At 36.6% G+C, this 27,073-nt stretch overlaps 1 long non-coding RNA gene across 1 annotated transcript; it reads right to left on the bottom strand.

The window, feature by feature from the left end:
* Positions 1-1,169: 1,169 nt before the first annotated feature.
* On the bottom strand, positions 1,170-5,149 carry LOC113344063. Its single transcript, XR_003357641.1, has 3 exons — positions 3,322-5,149; positions 2,342-2,381; positions 1,170-1,233 (listed from the first exon to the last, which is right to left on the bottom strand). It is a non-coding gene; the product is annotated as an uncharacterized LOC113344063 (long non-coding RNA).
* Between the last annotated feature and the right edge of the window lie 21,924 nt (positions 5,150-27,073).

The following is a 27,073-nucleotide window of genomic DNA, read 5'->3' as shown; positions in this document are numbered from 1 at the left end:
TCGACTCTAATTTATTGCCAAGATTGATTCTCAAAATATTAGGTGTAAATGTTAAGCATGGGACATCAAATCATCTAGGCTAAGCATGACCCATCAAATCAAAACACAACTAATTAATTTAAATCATAATTTCAATTAAAATTAATGCAAGAGTCATGAAAAGAATTAAATATAATTACCCAAGTATGAAATAAGGCTTCCTCCATTGCCCCAGTGTTGGGATTTAGCTTCTCATATTAATCATAATCTCAAAATACATGTATGTTGCTCAAAAGTTGATTAAAATGATAAAAATGAGTAAAACAGTGAATGTACGACCCACATAAGGCGTCACACAAGAACGATAAGAGACAGGTGCTGCTGATATTTAGACTGCGCTGCGACCCACGGATGTGCGTCTTAGACATTGGTGATAAACGACTGCCCTCGCTAGTCCGTTCTTCGTGTTCTTGGTGTTCTTCATCAGCAGCAGCAGCAACAGAGTTTCATCAACTCTTGATTTCTGCTTCTATGGACCTCCTCTAGACCCCAAACTCTCTACAGCCCCTCTACTAGACCCAAAGAACCTTTATATACTCACATGCATCATCAATTCCCCCGCAATAACTCGTGAAAATCCTTCTTTACTCGGAATATTTTTTTTCTTATTTCGGAGAATAATTTCCAAAAATAACTTCTTCACGCTCCAAATCTCTTCCCACACGCTCCAAATCATGTTGTAATCACCCAGAGTGTTGCTGGAGCCATCAAACTCGATCGAAACACGTCCATAACTCTCCAAAACTCGTGTTTTTCGCCTCCTTGTACGTGTGTCTCTTTTTTGAGTTCGTGGCTTCCCTAGCCAATTCTAGCCAAATTCGATCGGACCCGACACCTAAAATATCTTCCTTAGGATTAATCACATCTTCCTGCCAAGTCTCAGCCATTTAATCTCCCTATAACACGTTAAAAAATTCGATCAAACTTCTGCCAGTTCTCATGCATGTTTTCCCGCCAAAATTTAGTTTTTGAAATGAAGAAGATGGTGTCCCCCTATCCAAACTGGGGGTGCGGATAGCAATTTGGGTGGAAATAGTAATTTTGGGGTGGAAAAAGTAATTTTTCTGGATTCCTCCGGCACATTTCTGGGACGCTTCCGGTGCATTTCTGGGGTGCTTTAGTAATTTTCTCTGGGGTGTAAAACACTGCTTTTTGAGCCCATTTCGTCGCAAGGGCTTATTTCTATAAAACTTCCTACAAAGACATAAAATAACACAATAAGTACAAAAACGGGTACTAACAGTATATACAAATGACATATATTAGACACATAAATGCGTCTATCACCCTCATATAAAATTTGGGCCATGTGAGCTTTCTCAAAGCCATGATGTGGACATCAATATAACAATTCACTAAACCTTTCTACAAAATCATGAAGTGTTTCACCTAATTTTTGCTTACAGGTTTGGATAGACTGCCGAACAACATCAGTCTTATGGTGTGGGTATAATTTCTTAACAAATACCTCTACAAGACCATCTCAGGTGGTAATTGTTTTAGAAGGGATAGAATGATACCACTCTTTGGCTTTCTCATCGAGAGAGAAGTGAAATAAACGTAACCTAAGCACAACTTTGGAGACATTCAGATAGTTCATTGTGTCGTTCGGATAGTTCATTGTATCACAAATCATTTCAAAGTCTCTTATGTGGGTGTACGAGTTCTCATTCTCTAACCCCCTAAAGGTACGAAGCATGCCAATTGCCTCAGGTTTAATATCAAATTGGACCGTAGAAGCTGGTAGAACTACGCTTGGGTCACACATTACTGTAGACGGGTTCAAACGATCCCTAAGGGTTTTTACCGGGACCTCATCATCATTTTCATTAACCATTTCAACAAAAATAGAAGTACCACCGGACTCAAATTAAAAAGGTCGTTATCCTCAAGTTTATGTCCTACCCGTTTCCAACGGCGCATACACAAGTAGAACCACTAGTGGTAACCAAAAATTTTGTGCACATGCAAATGATGGGGTTCACTAATTTAGGTAAGCTTGGGTTATCTTTAACAATATATACCTACAGTCAGAGACTAGCCAATGGTACGAGGCTAAGGCTTGTGGTTTTCGGATGATAACGCCCAGAGGGTTCACCGTACTAAACCACGTGTTTTCCTAAAATCGGTGCCAGACAATGCAACTGGTGTGTGCACGTGTTTTTTTTAATATATAAAAATAAATAATAAAACAATGAAATAAAATATTTACAAAGAAATAATTAAAATAATTATGTAAAAATAAATAAAAGCTAAGAATAATACTACCTTATTTACAAAAATAAAATCTTGAGTTACTTACCTTTTTGGTAGGAAAATCCACAATAAATGTGAAATATAACCTGCACAACAAAGACAAGACTATATGATCGCCGTCGTATGCGTCAAAAATAATTTCACTTTCTCACTCAACTAAATTTAAATGAAGTATATGTGGTAAGAAATGATCGTTCCCACAGAGAGGTCTTAGATTGTCAATATGTTTTGGTTTCCTAAAGGTAACAAGGGGGATTTTCAGATTTTTATAAATTAAAAGTAAAATAAAAGCAAATAAAGAAAAATAATCAAATCAAACAAGGAAAGATATTGGTTAAGGATCCATTTTCAGTCACAAACATGGTCTTAATAATCAGAATTGATATTTAATCTCTCATTATCCAAGGCCCTAGGATACCTTGATCGCAAGAATATCCCGCTAATTTCCTCTTGTCATCAACAAACACATTAAAAGATGCGAATATGAATTCTATCTAAGAGAACAACCTAACGTGTAAAAGCACTAATCAAGTTTAATTCCCTAGATGCATTAAGTTCAATGAAATCAGGCCAACCAAAGCAATCGAACGTGTAAAAGCACTAATCCGATTTAACAAAGGTCATAAATCACTTGCGATTGCTAGGATGCATCACTACAAGCAATAACCACAATTATGCTACTTGCATTCAAGGTATACCACATTTACGTATAATAAACCATAAACTAGCAATATATGTGAATGCAGGTTCAATCAATTGGCCACTCAACTAAACAAGCAATCAAATCATACATGGTGATAATTCTAGTGAATCATGATCGATAAATTGTGAGACAAAACTAATTTATCGAACAAGAAACATGCTTTGTGAAATCAAATTAATCCATAATCAATAATGAGATTAACTACTCATGTTAATGGGGTTCATAAAAAGAAGAAAAATAAAAGCTTTCATGTTTCTAAACCCTAAAATAAAAGTAGAAGAAGAGATCAAATCCGCAGCAACAACAACTCAACAAATTCATACCTGCAACTTCTTTTGTAGCCCACTGCAGCAACCGTTAATCAACTTCGGCTCAGCTCTGCAGCAACCCATCTTTGCACCCTGCCAGTTCTAACATCACCAGCAAGCATTCATTCCCTCATTCGAGCCATTCCTGCACCTCTGTAGCACAGTTCAGGTTCACAATCTCTCTTCATTCATACATAAATCAATTCCATCCTTGCCTGCTCTAGCTTCAGTTGAACTGCAGCTTCACACTCCTGGCAGCATTACTTGTAACAGCACATCATTCCTAGAGTTTGCTCATTGCAGCACCAAGCTCTCCTTCTCTGCAGCTTATCCTACAATCCAACACAAGCCATACCCTTGGAAATCATCAAGAACCTTCTGTTGCACTGACAAGCAGCACTTGATATGAACATATACCACCACGGCATCAGTTCCATCTCGAGCTTCAATCTTGAACCAATAACTCCTGTAACTCCTCGGCATCAGTTGCTCCTTCCTTGTTGGCTCCATACAGAACTTACCAATTCTTTCAAACCCTTAAGGTCTGCAGTTCAGTACAAACACTCATATCGCATTCCCTGTAGCTCTATTTTCACCACTGCCATAACAACACCACCAATTACATTCCATCAATAACTCTAACTGCAATTTTCATTCATTCTGCCACTTCAGTTCAGCATCAGTTACACACTGCACATCTCCACCAGCTCAATGGCAACAAGATACCACCAGTAGCTCATACTTGTCCTAGCATACATCTAAGCAGCAGCATCAGCTCAGAGACATCTCATATTCATCTTCTTCTTCAAATTCAAACCATTCCACCAATATCAATTCAGTAACCATTTGCTCAAAAACATCAGAACCACCACTTGTAACTCGATATCAGTATCAGCATCAATACCCTGAATTCCTGTAATTCCAGATCCATTTTAGTCACAAACAACAGAAGTTCATACCATTTTGTCCACCACTGCCTAACAACTGCAACTTCAGTTCTCAAGAAAACTACCACCACAAAATCATTCACATATTCAAACCAAATCCCCTTCTTTACTTGCATGCAACACAAACACAGATAACACCCAGAGCCACTCATCTTCTTCCCTGTGTTAAATTGACAACAACATCAATCCTGCATAGCAACCACCATCTGCAATTCCATTACTAGTACCATCTGTAGCTCCAGCAGCACCAACTGCAACTCCTAGTTGCAGCACTTGCATCCTTTCCACAAAAGCCAATCACAGCTACAGCTTCTTCTTCCAGTTCATCAGCAGATTTATCTTCTAATTCCACCATATCAGATCGAACCAACTAATTAATTCAAACCCCATTCTTCCATTTCTCGATTTCAAACTCTAAACCCATTATTCACATACCTTGAATCTCAGTTTCCCTCTCCTGTAATCTTTATCAAATCACAGAAACAAACCCTATTTCGAGTAATACCCCTCTCAATCTGTTCATTCAGAACCCTAATTTCAACAAATCCTTCACCAAATCTTCTATCTGATTCCTCCCTGTAAACCCTTTTCTCATCCATTCGAATCATCAGTACCAAATTCATACAAAGCCACCGATATCCCTTGTCTCAAAGGGAAACAGATCCCCAATTTCATTCTGACCCCATATTCTAAATCACCTTGAATTTCTCGATTCAGAACTCAATTTAACACAACAACCTCCATCTTCTTTCTTCTAGTGATTATACCCTAATTCCTTTGATTTCCTCCATTCCATTCTTCATCTCTGAATTTCCTTCCTGTGAATTTAATGAAGCCGCCATCTCCTTCTTTCTTTCAGGTAAAGAAGATAATAATGATAATGAGAAGAATTATCTCTTCACTGAATCTAAGGGTTGTGTAGTGATGGAAATTGATACAAAAACCCAGTTAAGATAGGGGCCACCAAAGTGATTGCTGGCTTGTCAGTTTGAGAGAATTGACTGCCTATTCTGTTTTCTTGCTCAACTGCCAGTTGCGCGGAACTGACAAATCATTCTTCACCTCTTTTGCTGCATAACTTTAGCTGGCTCCAAGTATCACTCGCCTGTGAATTGACCTTTTTTCCTTTTACGCCCAAATAGACGATTTTTTCTCCTTTTCCTCAAAATGACTCCATTGCACCTAATAAACTCAAAATCGAACATAAGATACATAATTTACAAGAAAAGTAGCAAAGAAAGTATAAACAATCGATAAATATCAAGATGTTTACAACACCTATTAAATTCCCCCACACTTAGACTTTGCTAGTCCTCGAGCAAATCAAACAAAACAATTCTAAAACATACATACAACTCTGTGTCGTCGAGGCTGCGGTCACACTTAGCATGTATAACAAGCCTTTGAACCCCTAGGTGTTCCTAGTGGACGAGTTATAGTCTCGTGAGGGCTTACTAGAGATATACACACAAAACCTATTTTACCAACTTACTAGTTCTCCCGAAATGATAGCATCCAACGCGCTAAGAAGACATAGAAATTTCGCACACTAGTCATAAGAAGTTAGACCTATAAATGAACACAATCTCATCCTTAAAATTTGAGAGAGAAATAACCATCCCTTCTCGAAAGAAATTTGGGTTCGGAGTGATCAAAAGTCTCGACTCTGCCTCACAAGAAAGGGTTTTATGAAGTTTCTCTCAATAATAAACAACTTTTTTATGGGTCACACATGTGTCCAGGTAGGAGTGAAGAGAGAATCTTGCGACACCTTGAATGGTAGGAAGGCATAAAACCCTCCAAATTGTTTTGAAAACCCACATCTTTTATAATTTTGAAGACCCTTTTTCTGCTAAGAAAGGAAATCAACCACTTAACGAAGGTGGGAATATGCTTACTTACCTCATTATCCGTTCGACGTATAGTTAGCACCACTCTCACAGCATCCATAGAAACGTCTTCGGTCTTCAATCCTTGTATTCATCTTCGCCTCTGGTCTTCAACTATCGATGATAACTCTTAAACTTCGTAGAATCTTGACAATGTAACACTTTTCTCTAATTCCTTGTTGCTTGAAACTTCATTATGAATATTCCTTCTTTCCATTGGCTTTATTAAAAGAACACAAAACTAAAAATGAACTAAACAAACCAAAATATGATACAACAAATTTTTCTTGTCTCTTTCTTTTTCCTTTTTCTTTTTCTTTTTTTTTCTTTTTTTGGTTTTTTTTTTGGTTTTTTTTTTGTTTTTAGTTGAGACAAGAAAAATAAAACAAAAACAAATGAAAACAAAACAAAATAATAAAACTAATAATGAACCTAATGAACTTTTCTCATGCCTTTTTTTTTCCTTTTTTGTAACTAGGGACTTAGCATAATGATACAAATAAAGATAAAATAATACAAATACAAAATAAAGATAAAATAAAAATGCAAGTACAAAGGCCATGGTGTAAGTACTTTACCGCTTGATTCTTCACAACTTGTATGTCTTGATATCATAAACTTCTTGAACTCTCATCTTGATAATCTTCGCTCTTGTGCATAAGTCTTCAACTTGTAAAAATTCTGCTCCTTGTCTTGTTGCTTTACTTGAATCTGAAATATGCTCATTTCTGTACTGTTGCTTGTAAACCTTGAACGTCTTCAACTTTCCTTCGAATTTGTGATGCTCCTCTTGTTGATGATGATAGTGTTTCTATGGAACTGTTGGTGTATAGAGAGATAAAGTGGATGGTGCTAACTGCGAACAAGATTACAAGTGGTATGTAAGTAAGCAATTCGATGTCACCATCATGTTTGATAAAATAACACTCAGGAGATCAAAGTAGTGCTTCTATTGGTGGGAGGTTGGGTAGCTCACCATTCTACCCGGAGTTTACGTACGGTGACACACACACTAAAAGCACATATTTAGACACGCACAAAGAAGTGAAGGTCGGTGCCTCTCATGATGTAACATAGGTAGTCTCCACTATAGGGGATCACAACTCTAATAACTGAATTCAGTCTGCACCTCATTTGCCACTGGCATGGTTAAATCCAACTTTAACTCTCATACAAGCAAGAAACCCGATCACGTTTTCTGTCATCTCTAAGTTCAGTCACTCTTATAATCTTAGCGACATGTATACTATGTGATTCTAAACTAACTACAAGTTGGAGTTTTTCATGCACTAATTTACAAAAAAGTTGAAATTTTTACGATGCAAATGCTTAACCACTCCCCCACACTTAAAGTCTACACTGTCCTCAATGTAACTTGAATCATCCAAAGAAAGTCAAGGTGAGAAATCTTATAACGATATGCGACAAGAAATCAGAAAAAGTAAATACAAGACAAGAAAAAGCTAAAAATAAGATAAGAAATACTCATCCAATGGGTTGCCTCCCATGCATCGCTTGTCTTAAAGTCGTCATCCCGACTTGCAAGACGAATTCCCCATACACCAATAATCTGAAAAGTTGAGGATCCTTCCATAGAACCTGTTTTGCAAACACTAGATTCACCCAAATATTAGTAATATAAAACATAAATGAATAACCAATAAAAGTTTCCCCCACACTTATTCTTGTCCACACTTGGAAGTGGGTAAAGAATATAGAATTCAGGAACTTCCATGGTTTCTTGTTCCAAAACCTGCATAATATGAGAATCAAGCATCTCTAATGGAGGATATCGAGAAACAAAGTCATTTAACAATATTCTCGAAGCACATACATTCAAGCCGATAAGAGGTAAAAGATAAGGATTAATAGGCAAAGGGTTAGACAACCTTGTGTTATGGTATCCTCTTCATCCTTAAAGAATTCATGTGAATTACTTACCTCTTGCATATCATGGTCCTCTATCAAACCTTTCAAGCATTCTTCGTCCGTTGCTGCCTTAACCAAAGTCTCGACATCAACATCATCATTACAGTCCTTTGCAAGCTCAATTGGATCTTCCACAATATTAGTCATAACAGTCACATTCTCAACACACTCATCTTCATCTTCATTTTCAGACTCACCAAAATCAGAATCGTCGTCGGTTTCCCAACCTTTATCACGACGTCGTTTAAGTTCCATACAAATGGTCTTACTAATTTCATCGAAAAGCTCTTACGAGGCTCCATCATCTTCCAACTTGTATAATTTTTGTGTAAGTTTTCTAATGTTCACACGCTTACCACCATTGACTACAATAGGTTCTCTTTTCCATGACTCTTCCCTTTGAATGGGTGATTGATCATAACTACGATCCGGAGTCGGGTAAGAAAAAGTGTTTCATAAATTGGTTTGTGTGGCGTTCTCTCTATCACGATCAAGTTGGGCTAATCTTTGTTGCATGTCTTGCAATCCATTCATAATCTGCATACAACTTGAATGAAGCCAATTAGAAGTAGTATTATCCCACCTTGGTGCTTGACTTACATACCCACTACAAGGTTGTTGTTAGTATGTATGAAAATCACCATAAGGTTCTCTAGGATATGCATCATAGCCGTTAAATTGGTTTTGATTGTATCCCATAGACAGTGGGTAATTGTCATAATGTTGAGGTTGTTGAAAACCGTATCCATTGATCCAATATGCTCCGTCCATAGAAATTGGTACCGGAAACAAGAGTTCTCAAAACTATGTTAAGAACCAGAAAATAAAAACAACAAAAAACAAAAAACAAAAACAAGACTAAAAACAAAAATAACAAACCAAAAACAAGTGACAACCGCTGCCTCCCCGACAACGACGCCAAAATTTGATCGTTGTCGTATGCGTCAAAAATAATTTCACTTTCTCACTCAACTGAATTTAAATAAAGTATGTGGCAAGAAAGGATCGTTCCCACAGAGAGGTCTTAGGTTGTCAATATGTTTTGGTTTCCTAAAGGTAACAAGGGGTATTTTCTGATTTTTATAAATTAAAAGTAAAATAAAAGCAAATAAAGGAAAATAATCAAATCAAACAAGGAAAGATATTGGTTAAGGATCCATTTTCAGTCACAAACATGGTCTTAATAACCAGAATTGATATTTAATCTCTCATTATCAAAGGCTTTAGGACACCTCTATCGCAAGAATATCCCGCTAATTTCCTCTTGTCATCAACAAACACATTAAAAGATGCGAATATGAATTCTATCTAAGAGAACAACCTAACGTGTAAAAGCACTAATCAAGTTTAATTCCCTAGATGCATTAAGTTCAATGAAATCAGGCCAACCAAAGCAATCGAACGTGTAAAAGCACTAATCCGATTTAACAAAGGTCATAAATCACTTGCGATTGCTAGGATGCATCACTACAAGCAATAACCACAATTATGCTACTTGCATTCAAGGTATACCACATTTACGTATAATAAACCATAAACTAGCAATATATGTGAATGCAGGTTCAATCAATTGGCCACTCAACTAAACAAGCAATCAAATCATACATGATGATAATTCTAGTGAATCATGATCGATAAATTGTGAGACAAAACTAATTTATTGAACAAGAAACATGCTTTGTGAAATCAAATTAATCCATAATCAATAATGAGATTAACTACTCATGTTAATGGGGTTCATAAAAAGAAGAAAAATAAAAGCTTTCATGTTTCTAAACCCTAGAATAAAAGTAGAAGAATAGATCAAATCCGCAGCAACAACAACTCAACAAATTCATGCCTGCAACTTCTTTTGTATCCCACTGCAGCAACCGTTAATCAACTTCGGCTCAGCTCTGCAGCAACCCATCTTTGCACCCTGCCAGTTCTAACATCACCAGCAAGCATTCATTCCCTCATTCGAGCCATTCCTGCACCTCTGTAGCACAGTTCAGGTTCACAATCTCTCTTCATTCATACATAAATCAATTCCATCCTTGCCTGCTCTAGCTTCAGTTGAACTGCAGCTTCACACTCCTGGCAGCATTACTTGTAACAGCACATCATTCCTAGAGTTTGCTCATTGCAGCACCAAGCTCTCCTTCTCTGCAGCTTATCCTACAATCCAACACAAGCCATACCCTTGGAAATCATCAAGAATCTTCTGTTGCACTGACAAGCAGCACTTGATATGAACATATACCACCACGGCATCAGTTCCATCTCGAGCTTCAATCTTGAACCAATAACTCCTGTAACTCCTCGGCATCAGTTGCTCCTTCCTTGTTGGCTCCATACAGAACTTACCAATTCTTTCAAACCCTTAAGGTCTGCAGTTCAGTACAAACACTCATATCGCATTCCCTGTAGCTCTATTTTCACCACTGCCATAACAACACCACCAATTACATTCCATCAATAACTCTAACTGCAATTTTCATTCATTCTGCCACTTCAGTTCAGCATCAGTTACACACTGCACATCTCCACCAGCTCAATGGCAACAGGATACCACCAGTAGCTCATACTTGTCCTAGCATACATCTAAGCAGCAGCATCAGCTCAGAGACATCTCATATTCATCTTCTTCTTCAAATTCAAACCATTCCACCAATATCAATTCAGTAACCATTTGCTCAAAAACATCAGAACCACCACTTGTAACTCGATATCAGTACCAGCATCAATACCCTGAATTCCTGTAATTCCAGATCCATTTTAGTCACAAACAACAGAAGTTCATACCATTTTGTCCACCACTGCCTAACAACTGCAACTTCAGTTCTCAAGAAAACTACCACCACAAAATCATTCACAGATTCAAACCAAATCCCCTTCTTTACTTGCATGCAACACAAACACAGATAACACCCAGAGCCACTCATCTTCTTCCCTGTGTTAAATTGACAACAACATCAATCCTGCATAGCAACCACCATCTGCAATTCCATTACTAGTACCATCTGTAGCTCCAGCAGCACCAACTGCAACTCCTAGCTGCAGCACTTGCATCCTTTCCACAAAAGCCAATCACAGCTACAGCTTCTTCTTCCAGTTCATCAGCAGATTTATCTTCTAATTCCACCATATCAGATCGAACCAACTAATCAATTCAAACCCCATTCTTCCATTTCTCGATTTCAAACTCCAAACCCATTATTCACATACCTTGAATCTCAGTTTCCCTCTCCTGTAATCTTTATCAAATCACAGAAACAAACCCTATTTCGAGTAATACCCCTCTCAATCTGTTCATTCAGAACCCTAATTTCAACAAATCCTTCACCAAATCTTCTATCTGATTCCTCCCTGTAAACCCTTTTCTCATCCATTCGAATCATCAGTACCAAATTCATACAAAGCCACCGATATCCCTTGTCTCAAAGGGAAACAGATCCCCAATTTCATTCTGACCCCATATTCTAAATCACCTTGAATTTCTAGATTCAGAACTCAATTTAACACAACAACCTCCATCTTCTTTCTTCTAGTGATTATACCCTAATTCCTTTGATTTCCTCCATTCCATTCTTCATCTCTGAATTTCCTTCCTGTGAATTTAATGAAGCCGCCATCTCCTTCTTTCTTTCAGGTAAAGAAGATAATAATGATAATGAGAAGAATTATCTCTTCACTGAATCTAAGGGTTGTGTAGTGATGGAAATTGATACAAAAACCCAGTTAAGATAGGGGCCACCAAAGTGATTGCTGGCTTGTCAGTTTGAGAGAATTGACTGCCTATTCTGTTTTCTTGCTCAACTGCCAGTTGCGCGGAACTGACAAATCATTCTTCACCTCTTTTGCTGCATAACTTTAGCTGGCTCCAAGTATCACTCGCCTTTGAATTGACCTTTTTGCCTTTTACGCCCAAATAGACGATTTTTTCTCCTTTTCCTCAAAATGACTCCATTGCACCTAATAAACTCAAAATCGAACATAAGATACATAATTTACAAGAAAAGTAGCAAAGAAAGTATAAACAATCGATAAATATCAAGATGTTTACAACACCTATTAAATTCCCCGACACTTAGACTTTGCTAGTCCTCGAGCAAATCAAACAAAACAATTCTAAAACATACATACAACTCCGTGTCGTCGAGGCTGCGGTCACACTTAGCATGTATAACAAGCCTTTGAACCCCTAGGTGTCCCTAGTGGACGAGTTATAGTCTCGTGAGGGCTTACTAGAGATATACGCACAAAACCTATTTTACCAACTTACTAGTTCTCCCGAAATAATAGCATCCAACGCGCTAAGAAGACATAGAAATTTTGCACACTAGTCATAAGAAGTTAGACCTATAAATGAACACAATCTCATCCTTAAAATTTGAGAGAGAAATAACCATCCCTTCTCGAAAGAAATTTGGGTTCGGAGTGATCAAAAGTCTCGACTCTGCCTCACAAGAAAGGGTTTTATGAAGTTTCTCTCAATAATAAACAACTTTTTTATGGGTCACACATGTGTCCAGGTAGGAGTGAAGAGAGAATCTTGCGACACCTTGAATGGTAGGAAGGCATAAAACCCTCCAAATTGTTTTGAAAACCCACATCTTTTATAATTTTGAAGACCCTTTTTCTGCTAAGAAAGGAAATCAACCACTTAACGAAGGTGGGAATATGCTTACTTACCTCATTATCCGTTCGACGTGCAGTTAGCACCACTCCCACAGCATCCATAGAAACTTCTTCGGTCTTCAATCCTTGTATTCATCTTCGCCTCTGGTCTTCAACTATCGATGATAACTCTTAAACTTCGTAGAATCTTGACAATGTAACACTTTTCTCTAATTCCTTGTTGCTTGAAACTTCATTATGAATATTCCTTCTTTCCATTGGCTTTATTAAAAGAACACAAAACTAAAAATGAACTAAACAAACCAAAATATGATACAACAAATTTTTCTTGTCTCTTTCTTTTTCCTTTTTCTTTTTCTATTTTTTTTTTTTTTTTTGGTTTTTTTTTGTTTTTTTTTTTTTGTTTTTAGTTGAGACAAGAAAAATAAAACAAAAACAAATGAAAACAAAACAAAATAATAAAACTAATAATGAACCTAATGAACTTTTCTCATGCCTTTTTTTTTTCCTTTTTTGTAACTAGGGACTTAGCATAATGATACAAATAAAGATAAAATAATACAAATACAAAATAAAGATAAAATAAAAATGCAAGTACAAAGGCCATGGTGTAAGTACTTTACCGCTTGATTCTTCACAACTTGTATGTCTTGATATCATAAACTTCTTGAACTCTCATCTTGATAATCTTCGCTCTTGTGCATAATTCTTCAACTTGTAAAAATTCTGCTCCTTGTCTTGTTGCTTTACTTGAATCTGAAATATGCTCATTTCTGTACTGTTGCTTGTAAACCTTGAACGTCTTCAACTTTCCTTCGAATTTGTGATGCTCCTCTTGTTGATGATGATAGTGTTTCTATGGAACTGTTGGTGTATAGAGAGATAAAGTGGATGGTGCTAACTGCGAACAAGATTACAAGTGGTATGTAAGTAAGCAATTCGATGTCACCATCATGTTTGATAAAATAACACTCAGGAGATCAAAGTAGTGCTTCTATTGGTGGGAGGTTGGGTAGCTCACCATTCTACCCGGAGTTTACGTACGGTGACACACACACTAAAAACACATATTTAGACACGCACAAAGAAGTGAAGGTCGGTGCCTCTCATGATGTAACATAGGTAGTCTCCACTATAGGGGATCACAACTCTAATAACTGAATTCAGTCTGCACCTCATTTGCCACTGGCATGGTTAAATCCAACTTTAACTCTCATACAAGCAAGAAACCCGATCACGTTCTCTGTCATCTCTAAGTTCAGTCACTCTTGTAATCTTAGCGACATGTATACTATGTGATTCTAAACTAACTACAAGTTGGAGTTTTTCATGCACTAATTTACAAAAAAGTTGAAATTTTTACGATGCAAATGCTTAACCACTCCCCCACACTTAAAGTCTACACTGTCCTCAATGTAACTTGAATCATCCAAAGAAAGTCAAGGTGAGAAATCTTATAACGATATGCGACAAGAAATCAGAAAAAGTAAATACAAGACAAGAAAAAGCTAAAAATAAGATAAGAAATACTCATCCAATGGGTTGCCTCCCATGCATCGCTTGTCTTAAAGTCGTCATCCCGACTTGCAAGACGAATTCCCCATACACCAATAATCTGAAAAGTTGAGGATCCTTCCATAGAAACCTGTTTTGCAAACACTAGATTCACCCAAATATTAGTAATATAAAACATAAATGAATAACCAATAAAAGTTTCCCCCACACTTATTCTTGTCCACACTTGGAAGTGGGTAAAGAATATAGAATTCAGGAACTTCCATGGTTTCTTGTTCCAAAACCTGCATAATATGAGAATCAAGCATCTCTAATGGAGGATATCGAGAAACAAAGTCATTTAACAATATTCTCAAAGCACATACATTCAAGCCGATAAGAGGTAAAAGATAAGGATTAATAGGCAAAGGGTTAGACAACCTTGTGTTATGGTATCCTCTTCATCCTTAAAGAATTCATGTGAATTACTTACCTCTTGCATATCATGGTCCTCTATCAAACCTTTCAAGCATTCTTCGTCGGTTGCTGCCTTAACCAAAGTCTCGACATCAACATCATCATTACAGTCCTTTGCAAGCTCAATTGGATCTTCCACAATACTAGTCATAACAGTCACATTCTCAACACACTCATCTTCGTCTTCATTTTCAGACTCACCAAAATCAGAATCGTCGTCGGTTTCCCAACCTTTATCACGACGTCGTTTAAGTTCCATACAAATGGTCTTACTAATTTCATCGACAAGCTCTTCCGAGGCTCCATCATCTTCCAACTTGTATAATTTTTGTGTAAGTTTTCTAATGTTCACACGCTTACCACCATTGACTACAATAGGTTCTCTTTTCCATGACTCTTCCCTTTGAATGGGTGATTGATCATAACTACGATCCGGAGTCGGGTAAGAAAAAGTGTTTCATAAATTGGTTTGTGTGGCGTTCTCTCTATCACGATCAAGTTGGGCTAATCTTTGTTGCATGTCTTGCAATCCATTCATAATCTGCATACAACTTGAATGAAGCCAATTAGAAGTAGTATTATCCCACCTTGGTGCTTGACTTACATACCCACTACAAGGTTGTTGTTAGTATGTATGAAAATCACCATAAGGTTCTCTAGGATATGCATCATAGCCATTAAATTGGTTTTGATTGTATCCCATAGACAGTGGGTAATTTTCATAATGTTGAGGTTGTTGAAAACCGTATCCATTGATCCAATATGCTCCGTCCATAGAAATTGGTACCGGAAACAAGAGTTCTCAAAACTATGTTAAGAACCAGAAAATAAAAACAACAAAAAACAAAAAACAAAAACAAGACTAAAAACAAAAATAACAAACCAAAAACAAGTGACAACCGCTGCCTCCCCGACAACGACGCCAAAATTTGATCGTTGTCGTATGCGTCAAAAATAATTTCACTTTCTCACTCAACTGAATTTAAATAAAGTATGTGGCAAGAAAGGATCGTTCCCACAGAGAGGTCTTAGGTTGTCAATATGTTTTGGTTTCCTAAAGGTAACAAGGGGTATTTTCTGATTTTTATAAATTAAAAGTAAAATAAAAGCAAATAAAGGAAAATAATCAAATCAAACAAGGAAAGATATTGGTTAAGGATCCATTTTCAGTCACAAACATGGTCTTAATAACCAGAATTGATATTTAATCTCTCATTATCAAAGGCTTTAGGACACCTCTATCGCAAGAATATCCCGCTAATTTCCTCTTGTCATCAACAAACACATTAAAAGATGCGAATATGAATTCTATCTAAGAGAACAACCTAACGTGTAAAAGCACTAATCAAGTTTAATTCCCTAGATGCATTAAGTTCTATGAAATCAGGCCAATCAAAGCAATCGAACGTGTAAAAGCACTAATCCGATTTAACAAAGGTCATAAATCACTTGCAATTACTAGGATGCATCACTACAAGCAATAACCACAATTATGCTACTTGCATTCAAGGTATACCACATTTGCATATAATAAACCATAAACTAGCAATAGATGTGAATGCAGGTTCAATCAATTCGCCACTCAACTAAACAAGCAATCAAATCATACTTGGAGATAATTCTAGTAAATCATGATCGATAAATTATGAGACAAAACTAATTTATTGAACAAGAAACATGCTTTGTGAAATCAAATTAATCCATAATCAATAATGAGATTAACTACTCATGTTAATGGGGTTCATAACAAGAAGAAAAATAAAAGCTTTCATGTTTCAAAACCCTAGAATAAAAGTAGAAGAAGAGATCAAATCCGCAGCAACAACAACTCAACAAATTCATGCCTGCAACTTCTTTTGTAGCCCACTACAGCAACCGTTAATCAACTTCGGCTCAGCTCTACAGAAACCCATCTTTGCACCCTGCCAGTTCTAACATCACCAGCAAGCATTCATTCCCTCATTAGAGCCATTCCTGCACCTCTGTAGCATAGTTCAGGTTCACAATCTCTCTTCATTCATACATAAATCAATTCCATCCTTGCCTGCTCTAGCTTCAGTTGAACTGCAGCTTCACACTTCTGGCAGCATTACTTGTAACTGCACATCATTCCTGCAGTTTGCTCATTGCAGCATAAAGCTTTCCTTCTCTGCAGCTTATCCTGCAATCCAACACAAGCCATACCCTTGGCAATCATCAAGAACCTTCTGTTGCACTGACAAGCAGCACTTGCTATCAACATATACCACCACGACATCAGTTCCATCTCGAGCTTCAATCTTGAACCAATAACTCCTGTAAATCCTCGGCATCAGTTGCTCCTTCCTTGTTGGCTCCATACGGAACTTACCAATTCTTTCAAACCCTTAAGCTCTGCAGTTCAGTACAAACACTCATATCGCATTCCCTGTAGCTCTATTTTCACCACTGACAAAACATCACCACCAATTACATTCCATCAATAACTCCAACTGCAATTGTCATTCATTCTGCCACTTCAGTTCAGCATCAGTTACACACTGCACATCTCCACCAGCTCAATGGCAACAACATACCACCAGTAACTCATACTTGTCCTAGCATACATCTAAGTAGCAGCATTAGCTCAGAGACATCTCAGATTCATCTTCTTCCTCAAATTCAAACCATTCCACCAATATCAATTCAGTAACCATTTTCTCAGAAACATCAGAACCACCACTTGCAACTCGATACCAGTACCAGCATCAATACCCTCAATTCCTGTAATTCCAGCTCCATTTTAGTCACAAACAGCAGCAGTTCATACCATTTTGTCCACCACTGCCTAACAACTGCAACTTCAGTTCTCAAGCAAACTACCACCACAAAATCATTCACAGATTCAAACCAAATCCCCTTCTTTACTTGCCTGCAACACAAACACAGATAACACCCAGAGCCACTCATCTTCTTCCCCGTCTTAAATTGACAACAACATCAATCCTGCATAGCAACCACAATCTACAATGCCATTACTAGTACCATCTGTAGCTCCAGCAGCACCAACTGCAACTCCTAGCTACATCACTTGCATCCTTTCCACAAAACCCTTATAACTTAGCCAATCACAGCTACAGCTTCTTCTTCCAGTTCATCAACAGATTTATCTTCTAATTCCACCATATCAGATCGAACCAACTAATCAATTCAAACCCCATTCTTCCATTTCTCGATTTCAAACTCCAAACCCATTATTCACAGACCTTGAATCTCAATTTCCCTCTCATGTAATCTTTATCAAATCACAGCAACAAACCCTATTTCGAGTAATACCCCTCTCAATCTGTTCATTCGGAACCCTAATTTCAACAAATCCTTCACCAAATCTTCTATCTGATTCCTCCCTGTAAACCTTTTCTCATCCGAATCATCAATACCAAATTCATACAGAGCCACCGATATCCCTTGTCTCAAAGGGCAACAGATCCCCATTTTCATTCTGAACCCATCTTCTAAATCACCTTGAATTTCTCGATTCAGAACTCCATTTAACACAACAACCTCCATATTCTTTCTTCCAGTGATTAGACTCTAATTCCTTTGATTTCCTCCATTCCATTCTTCATCTCTGAATTTCCTTCCTGTGAATTTAATGAAGCCGCCATGTCCTTCTTTCTTTCAGCTAAAGAAGATAATAATGATAATGAGAAGAATTATCGCTTCTGAATCTAAGGGTTGTGTAGTGATGGAAACTGATACAGGCACCCCAGTTAAGATAGGGGCCACCAAAGTGATAGCTGGCTTGTCAGTTTCAGAGAACTGACTGCCTATTCTGTTTTCTTGCTCAATTGCCAGTTGCGCGGAACTGACAGATCATTCTTCACCTCTTTTGTTGCATAACTTTAGCTGGCTCCAAGTATCACTCGCCTGTGAATTGACCTTTTTTCCTTTAACGCTCCAAATAGATGATTTTTTCTTCTTTTCCTCAAAATGACTCCATTGCACCTGATAAACTCAAAAGCAAACATAAGATACATAATTTACATGAAAAGTAGCAAAGAAAGCATAAACAATCGATAAATATCAAGGTGTTTACAACACCTATCACTATACCAAGTAAAATCAAAGAAAATAAAACAAAATAAAATAAAAATCTAAAACCTAAAACCTAACCTAAAGGCAAGTCCGCGTCGGCGGCGCCAAAAACTGATGTAGTTTTTACAGTGATAAGTAGAGGGATTCGATTCTCGGACTTGGGAAGTTATTGATTTTAGACTTAATAAAAAAAATGGAACTAGCAAAAAAATATGTAAACAAAGGTAATAAGAGGAAGAGCTATTGGGACTTAGGATTTCACTGTTTCTCATACTCATGTGGTTTAGAAATTAATCCTAGGATAATTATGGCTCAAATAATAAAATTTATTAATTCTTAATATTTGCCAAGATAGATTTTTAAAAGCAATGACTGTAAATCTAAAGCATAGGACATCAAATCATTTAAGCTAAGCATGACCCATCAATTGAAATAACAATCATTCAATAAAAATCATAAAACAATTAATAAACAGTGCAAAAAGTAAATAAGAATTAATTCAAGTTACCACATAGATGAAATCCAGCTTCCTCCTTTGTCCCAGTGACGGGGTTTATCTCATCATGATAAAAACACACTCAAAACAATATTTCATAGCTCTAAAAGGTGTTTTTATTGAAGAAATTGAATAAGATAGAGATTTGCATCGCTGTAATGATGTTACAGACGTCACTGTTACAAGCCGGGTGTTGCAATTAAACCTAACTGTTACAAAGGTAATATCGCAGACACTATTCAACATCGACAATTCTTTTGTGTCTGTTCTTCGTGTTCTTCATAACGACACTTCAATGATGTCGTCTGCAACTTCTCATTCTTCTTATCTGTTGCTGCTACAGAATTGCTCTGCAGCGATTTTTTTGATGCTCTGCACTACCCCTAACTCTCGATATCCTTTATCTTCATCCCAAGAACCTATTTTATACTCCTCAGCGCCTCCAAGTCTCTTGATTAAATGCAAAATATTTTTTCTTTACTCCCACGGGAATTACCGAGATTTCCTTCTCTTTTTAACTCTTCCACGCGCCTGATAACAACACAACTCCGTTCAACATGTTGAATTTATGTGGAGCATGCAGCTTTCACACGCAGACCTTCCAAATAGATAGCCAGAAGACCCCATAATCTCTGCATCGAATATATTCTTCCTTGTTTTCTCCAAATCCGTGATTCCAGCCAATTCTGATCGTTACCATCTCTGTTTAGTTCCTAGGAACAAACCCATTTGATATCATCCATTGAATATCATTAATTCTCACTCAAATCTCAAACCCTAGTTCTGCTGGTTCACAACCAGTTTTTCCCGCCAAAATCCAGTTCAAAAGGTTAAAGATGAAGTGCCCCTTATTCGACCGCTGGGGGTGGTGATAGTAAATAGGCTTCCCCTTAGTAATTCTTGGGGTGTCTTTAGCAAATTCCTTGGGTGGTTTTCAACACTCCTCCTAGGGCATTTTTAACACATTTCGGGGGTGCCCTTAGCTAAAGTTGGGGTGCTTTTAGTACTTTTCTCTGGAGGTTTAAATGCCACTTTTAGAGAAAATTTTTCATAAAGATTATTTCACCATAAACACCTACAAATACATAAAATAGCAAAATAATCACAAAATCGAGTACTAACATTATGCAGAATTGAGAACAAAATAGACACATAAATGGGTCTATCACATCTATCACTATTCAACCTCCCACCACAACACCTAAATCTAATTACACACCATCAATTGACCCATGAACAAATGAATCAAAGAAGGTCCAAAGACTCTGCTAGAAATGTGATTAACATTATAAACCAGAACACAATGTAAATCTTAACAGTTGTTCATGATAGTGGCTGAAGCAGATAAGTTCGATCCATCACCTGTTGTTGAAACTTCTACAGACACTTTGGTTGAATCTGATATGTAAATTTCTCTCAATGCTCTCATTGGAAATGTGAGCGATGATATTATCAGAATACATGGTTTTCTCAAGAACCAAGTTAACATTGTATTAGTGGACACAAGAAGCACATACAGTTTTATTGAATTTTCTGTTGCTAGTCAATTGGCTTGTGAGGTAAGTCCAACAACTCATATGTTAGTTATTGTATCTAATGGTGATAGGACCACAGGTACTGAAGTTTGTCATCAACTCAAATTGCAAATGCAAGGGCTACAATTTTCTTCTTAGTTGAAGTTACTTCCACTAGGGGGTTCTGGTATTTTTTTTTAGGGGCTGATTGGCTAATGAACATTGGGTGATGTAATGTTAAATTTAGCTAGGTTATCCATTTCTTTCATGCACAATGGTCAAGAGATGACTCTATATGGTACATCTGGAAAGAAATATGTCATGATGATTAGTGGCATTGTAATGGGAAATTTTCTCAAAAAGAACACACCTGCTTTGGTGAGTCAAGTTTTCGCTATTTTTACTTCACCTGAAACATTTGAGATCCCACAACCTACTCAAAACTTACTTCATAACTTCTCTGATGTTTTCTATGAACCAATTGGACTACCCCCACTTAGAGAGTCTTGGATCATAAAATAACACTCAAACCTGATTCCCGACCAATTAATCTCAGACCATATGAATGTCCTTACATTCACAAGTCAGTGGTGGAGTCATTGGTGCAATAAATACTCATCTCCCGAATAATTTAGGCATAGTCATAGTCTTTTCGCATCACATATTCTTCTGGTAAAGAATAAATAAAACACTTGTAGATCTTGTGTTGACTACAAAAAGCTTAATGCGCTCTTAATCAAAGATAAGTTCCCTATACCTGTTATAGAAGAACTTTTAACAAATCAGATTGCATACACCTGACATTCATAAAACAACATTTATGACACACCATGGTCATTACGAATTCAAGGCGATGCCTTTGGGCTCACTAATGCACCTGCCACTTTTCTAGCACTCATGAATTCTGTTTTTGGTCATTATTTTATAAAAAATGTGTGCTTGTCTTCATTGATGACATTTTAGTTTATAGTCCAAACATTACAGAGAATGTTCATCATCTATCTAAGGTTCTTTCATTACTTAGACAACATCAGATTTTTGCTAAATACTCCAAATGATGTTTTGAAAAATCCTCCGTAGAGTATTTGGGTCATATCATCACAACCGATGGAGTGGCTTCTAACCATGAAAATATTGCTTGGATGAAGTCTTAGACTGCTCCCACAACTCTTAAGTAATTAGGAGGATTTTTAGGGCATACTTGTTACTATATGAAGTTTATCAATGGATATGGTACTATTAGTAATCCTCTGAAATACCTCTTGAATAAAAATTCCTTGCGTTGGTCACCATTGGAAAATGATGTTTTCATTACACTTAAAAATGCCATGTATGCTACCCTTGTACTTGCCCTTCCTGAATTTTCCAAGCAATTTATAGTGGAAACTGATGCTTGTTATAGAGGTATTAGAGTTGTGTTGATGCAAGAAGGGAGAGTAATTGTTTTCCACATGAAGATGTTTTGTATTACATCAAATATGGCTCACGAAACTCTTGGGGTTTGAATGCACTATCCATTATAAAAAGGATTGGAAAACAAAGTTACAGATGCTCTCTCCAGACTATTTGTTGATATTTCTACTTCTAGCTGCAGCTCCATGGCTATCTCCACTCCTACACGGGGTCAAGAATCAAGATATCATAAAAAAAACAACTATTCAAATGATGTTGTAGCTTCTCAACTTATACCACAATCATTAGACAATACTTAATTATACTTATAGTAAATGCATTCTCTGATATAAAGGCAGGATATACGGGCGCTACTACCAACTTAAGACGACATATTTTATATTTCATTCATTCCTATGCTATTGGAGGTCACTCAGGCATACATGGTAGCTATATAGGAGCCAAAAGTTACTTTTATTGAGAGGATTGAAGCAAGACAATTTACTACTGGTTAGTCAGTGTGATACTGATAGGTGCTTAATTTACACGTTTAGAGTGTCAAATCCATACTAATAGTCGTTATGATTCTTGCATTTTACCTTGTATTATTCTTATTTTCTATTTTCTTTATTTGTTTAGGTGAAAATGGTGTCAAAAAGAACTAACAAGAGGAAAGGAGTTCATTCCGGCATAAAAAGAAGAAGTTGGAAGTTACAAACACTACTCTCGGAAGCAATTTCAATGAGAATTTACTTTTGCTAGGAAGTTTTAAAAAAATTGCATGATAAACTCCAAAGTTTAGAAATTTGTGCAAATTAAGGATAACATTAACCAATCTAAGTGGGATTGAAACTAACCTCTTGGTTATAGGAGTTGAAGTGCCCATCTAAATGGTCTATTTATAAATGTCCAAACTCAGTGTTAGAAACAACATGTTAGTTGTCACTGAAAAGATAAGGGTACCCAAATACACCACAATCTTTTAAATATCAACCTATAAGTCTGGTATCATAAGTGATCGTCTATGGAAAGAGTCGAGACAATAAAACTTAATTCATATACCTTGTGTGTTTGTTTATGGATGAGGTCGAAACAGTACAACCGATAGACTATTAGGATCAATGTCAAGTAATTCGGATTACTGTACGTGTGTAATTGACTCAATTATAATAACAATTATAATGCGGAAAACAAAGTAAATGACACAACAAGATTTTGTTAACGAGGAAAGCGCAAATGAAAAAGAACCCCGGGACCTAGTCCAGTTTTGAATACTCTCAGAATTAAGCCGCTATAAAAACTCTAATACCAACTTCGCATAGTTGATACCAAGTAGACTACCTCTAGCTACTTAGTTTCCTCAGTATCCCTGCGCCTTCGACTTCTAGAGTCACGCACGTGAATCACCAATCCTTTTGATGATATTCCAAACAATAAAGGATAAATCTGTTTAGTAACTACTCTATTCAATCTTGGTAATAGGATATTATGAGTTGTTGACAAAGGTTCTTCCATTTAAATTAATAAACTCCTTTGTCTGGTTAGATCAACCTAAACTTTGATTACGTTTGCAACCAATCAATATACAACTCAAAGAGTAACTATAAGGTGATGCCGACCTCACGCAACTAAGCAATCAAGTCTATCAAAGATAAACACGATCCTAGTTGGATCCCATCCAACAAGGTTTGTGCACATAGTTCACAAGATGCGAAAACTAATAAGAAAAACTTCATCGTCTTCAAATCTTCGTTTGTCTTCAATAATAACCTGCAAAACACAACTTGAATCATCTTGTGATCAATCATACACATAACGGAATCTATTAACAATGGATTATCACAAGATGTCTTTAGATCCGAAAATGGTTCTAAAGATCTCGTCGATACTTTGATCTAGTTTGAGTGAAACTTATATCAGAAGACAAAGTTCTCAAGAATAAATAAACTAGATGCAATCAATGTTTCAACAACCGTTAGTCAATAAAATCAATAATCGAAAACTAAAATAACAATGCAATTATTTAGTTTCCCACCAACGGTACTCATAGAGCTTCTTGATCCCATAAAAGTCTTTAAATGAGTAGTCGTAAGAGATTTCGCCTAATTAGGGTATCTTCCTTTCCGGATAGACGTCTCCACCAGAAACAACAAGAATGAAGTTTTCCTGGCTCTTAGGATAGTTTGCTGGAAATTCAAACTCAAGTATTTATAGACCAAGGTTGTTTGGACAACAAGGAAATTCCAAAACCGGAAATATTCTCAAGATATTAACATTAAACTACCCAATTTCGGTTTTCATATTTCCAATTAATTTCCAAACCATATTTCTGAAAACTCTCTTAGAAAACTTCTATTATTAGTCTACCACATTAACTAATAATGTTTTCTAGGGGATATGCTTTAATTATTGGTAATTAAAACATATATTATGAAAAACATAATTAAATGCTTTTCAATTTTTCGGTATGGGATCACTTTGAGTATCAAGAGTATCTTTGAACAATTAATGATAAGAGTTATGTACATGTTCAAATATGCCGACATCTAGAAGTTTCTCAGCAAATCCTAATTCCAAGCTTCACAAAAAACATAAAGATATGTGAATATTGGAAACTCGGTTTTTTTCCTTGGGATCGGTTGTATCGAACTCACAATGTAAGTTGTGATCTGTTATACCATGCTTCCCAAACTAGGTTGTGACCAGTTACACCTTGCTTCCCAGAGGTAGCTTGTGATCGGTTACACCTAACTTCCAAAATTAGCTTGTGATCGGTTACACCATGCTTCCAAAAGGTAGCTTGTGACAGATTACAACTAACTTCCTAATGTAGCTTGTGACCGGTTACACCATGCTTCACAAAGTATATATGACCGGTGATACCTCAAATATCAACAAGTTAAGATAGGTTCTACCTTGTCCTATTATATTGGTCATTCAAAAGATATTCAATAAAGAACCTGACCAATCATGATTTCCATTCGATTGTAAAACAAGTTCATATATGTACTTCCTTTAAACAAATGTTATAAAACATTGTTTCCTAGGGTGAAATCATACATATATCTTACACATAATTTTTGATGGTGGTTTTTAGTTCAGGGCTAAAACCGTAAACTCCATAGTCATGTGCTTTCATTCTGCAAGGAAGTAGAGCCATTAAAATCCAATGAGTGTCTATGCCTCCCCGCTTACATATGTGTTAGAGCACTGCTCAGACGAACTCGAAAGTGTTGCTATCTCAATCTTGTTTGTCAAGTTTAGTTGTCAAAACTATAAGTCTTGATTTCTAGTCTACGTATAGCTATGTCTCGGATTAGGATAGAATGTGTAGTTGAGCTTTAGACTTCATGGCGTTCATCGATTGAAGACGAAGAACTACTAAGGGGATCTTGTGGAACTTCATTAACAAAAGGTATGTGGAGACTTAAACTCATCTATCACTGAGAAGTCTATTCTATCTCCTATTGAGACAAAAGTCGCATAGCTATATAAACTTTACATTATACACATTTGATATTTCGAGATGAATTTAACTCGCTTATATCTTTCTCGAAATATGTGTTGGAAAGATTTTTGCTTTAACCACGTTCATCATGATTCTTGACGAAAGTCAAAAGATGTTCATGTGAAAATCACCTGGTAACATCTTACATGATTTGTGTGAGACAGTCATTTGATGTAGGATTGGAATGTTTCGTATTGATCATTCGATCACTTGAAAATTGCTTATAAGCTAATAGTTTGTGTGAGACAGCTATTGTCGTCTTCTAAGAATGTTTCAATGATTGAAATGGGAGTTAAGAGCTAAAACCCATGTATGGATACATTACAGTTAGTGTACTTAGTGTACGAACTGTTTTGACGGAATTCATAACCGGATGTTTGCATACCCGTTCGCAAACTTATTTAACTGTTTAAGTCAGGGTGCTTAAATTTGCATACCCGTTCGCAAACTGATTTAACTGTTGAAGTCCGGGAACCATGTTTGCGTACCCGTTCGCAAATAGTTTCAACTAAATTTGGTCCAGAGCTAAAGTTTGCGTACCTGTTTGCAAACTGTCGTCTTGTGACCAATGTCCGGAACTTAAGTTCGCGTATCCGTCGGCAAACTTAAGTGGTTCAAGTTCTTAAATCGGTTAAGTATGATTTCATACTCATGAACAAATACATTTATAAATTAAGGAATACAATCTTTGCAAACCGTGGCTAAAATGTTCATGAACTGATTCTTTTGAATCAGTCCGATTTTGCTTCAATTGTGTCTTGTATACTTCTATGAGAATATAAACAATTGAACACTCTATGAGTAACACAATTAGATTCATTTGATTATTAATTAATGTAGAAGTGTTAAGATGAACAAGGTTAAGAGAAAAGTGTTTATATGGCTAACTTCGGTTAACTGTTATTGAGCCAACTCAATATAAACATTTAGGTACGGCTACCCATATCTAAATGAATGTATATTTCATATGTGTGTAACAAGCTAAAGACCATCTAACGGTGGAAATATGTTAGCTTGAATCTTAAATCATGTTTCACCTAACGGTGAATATTGAATGATTTATTACTGTTAATAGTGGTTTTTAGTATAAGGCGAAAACTGTAAAAGTCTATCTACCTGACCCGGCATCAGATGTAGTAGACATTGATATGTATATATTCCGCAGGGAATTTGGAGAATATATCAAAATCTGATGAGTGCATATGTCAATCTTAATATTATATTGAAACTCAAGCTCCTAGATGAATTGTTCACTAGTATAAAGCCTAATGAGTATATAAGCTCCTAGCTGCATCATCACTAATGCCGGAGCCTGCCGAGTATTTTTCCTATGCTATGTTCCCTAGCTGAACCATTAATATTGATATGGCATGACTATTTGTGTTCACTCGCAGTAGAGTAGCACGAATTTCCAAGTATCAAGGTTAAGGTCCTTGCATAAAAGC

This window comes from Papaver somniferum, unplaced genomic scaffold, assembly GCF_003573695.1.
Source record: "Papaver somniferum cultivar HN1 unplaced genomic scaffold, ASM357369v1 unplaced-scaffold_70, whole genome shotgun sequence".
Taxonomy (NCBI): Eukaryota; Viridiplantae; Streptophyta; class Magnoliopsida; order Ranunculales; family Papaveraceae; genus Papaver; species Papaver somniferum.
The sequence above is the reverse complement of the archived record's forward strand: the minus strand, read 5'-3'. Positions and strand labels throughout refer to the sequence as shown.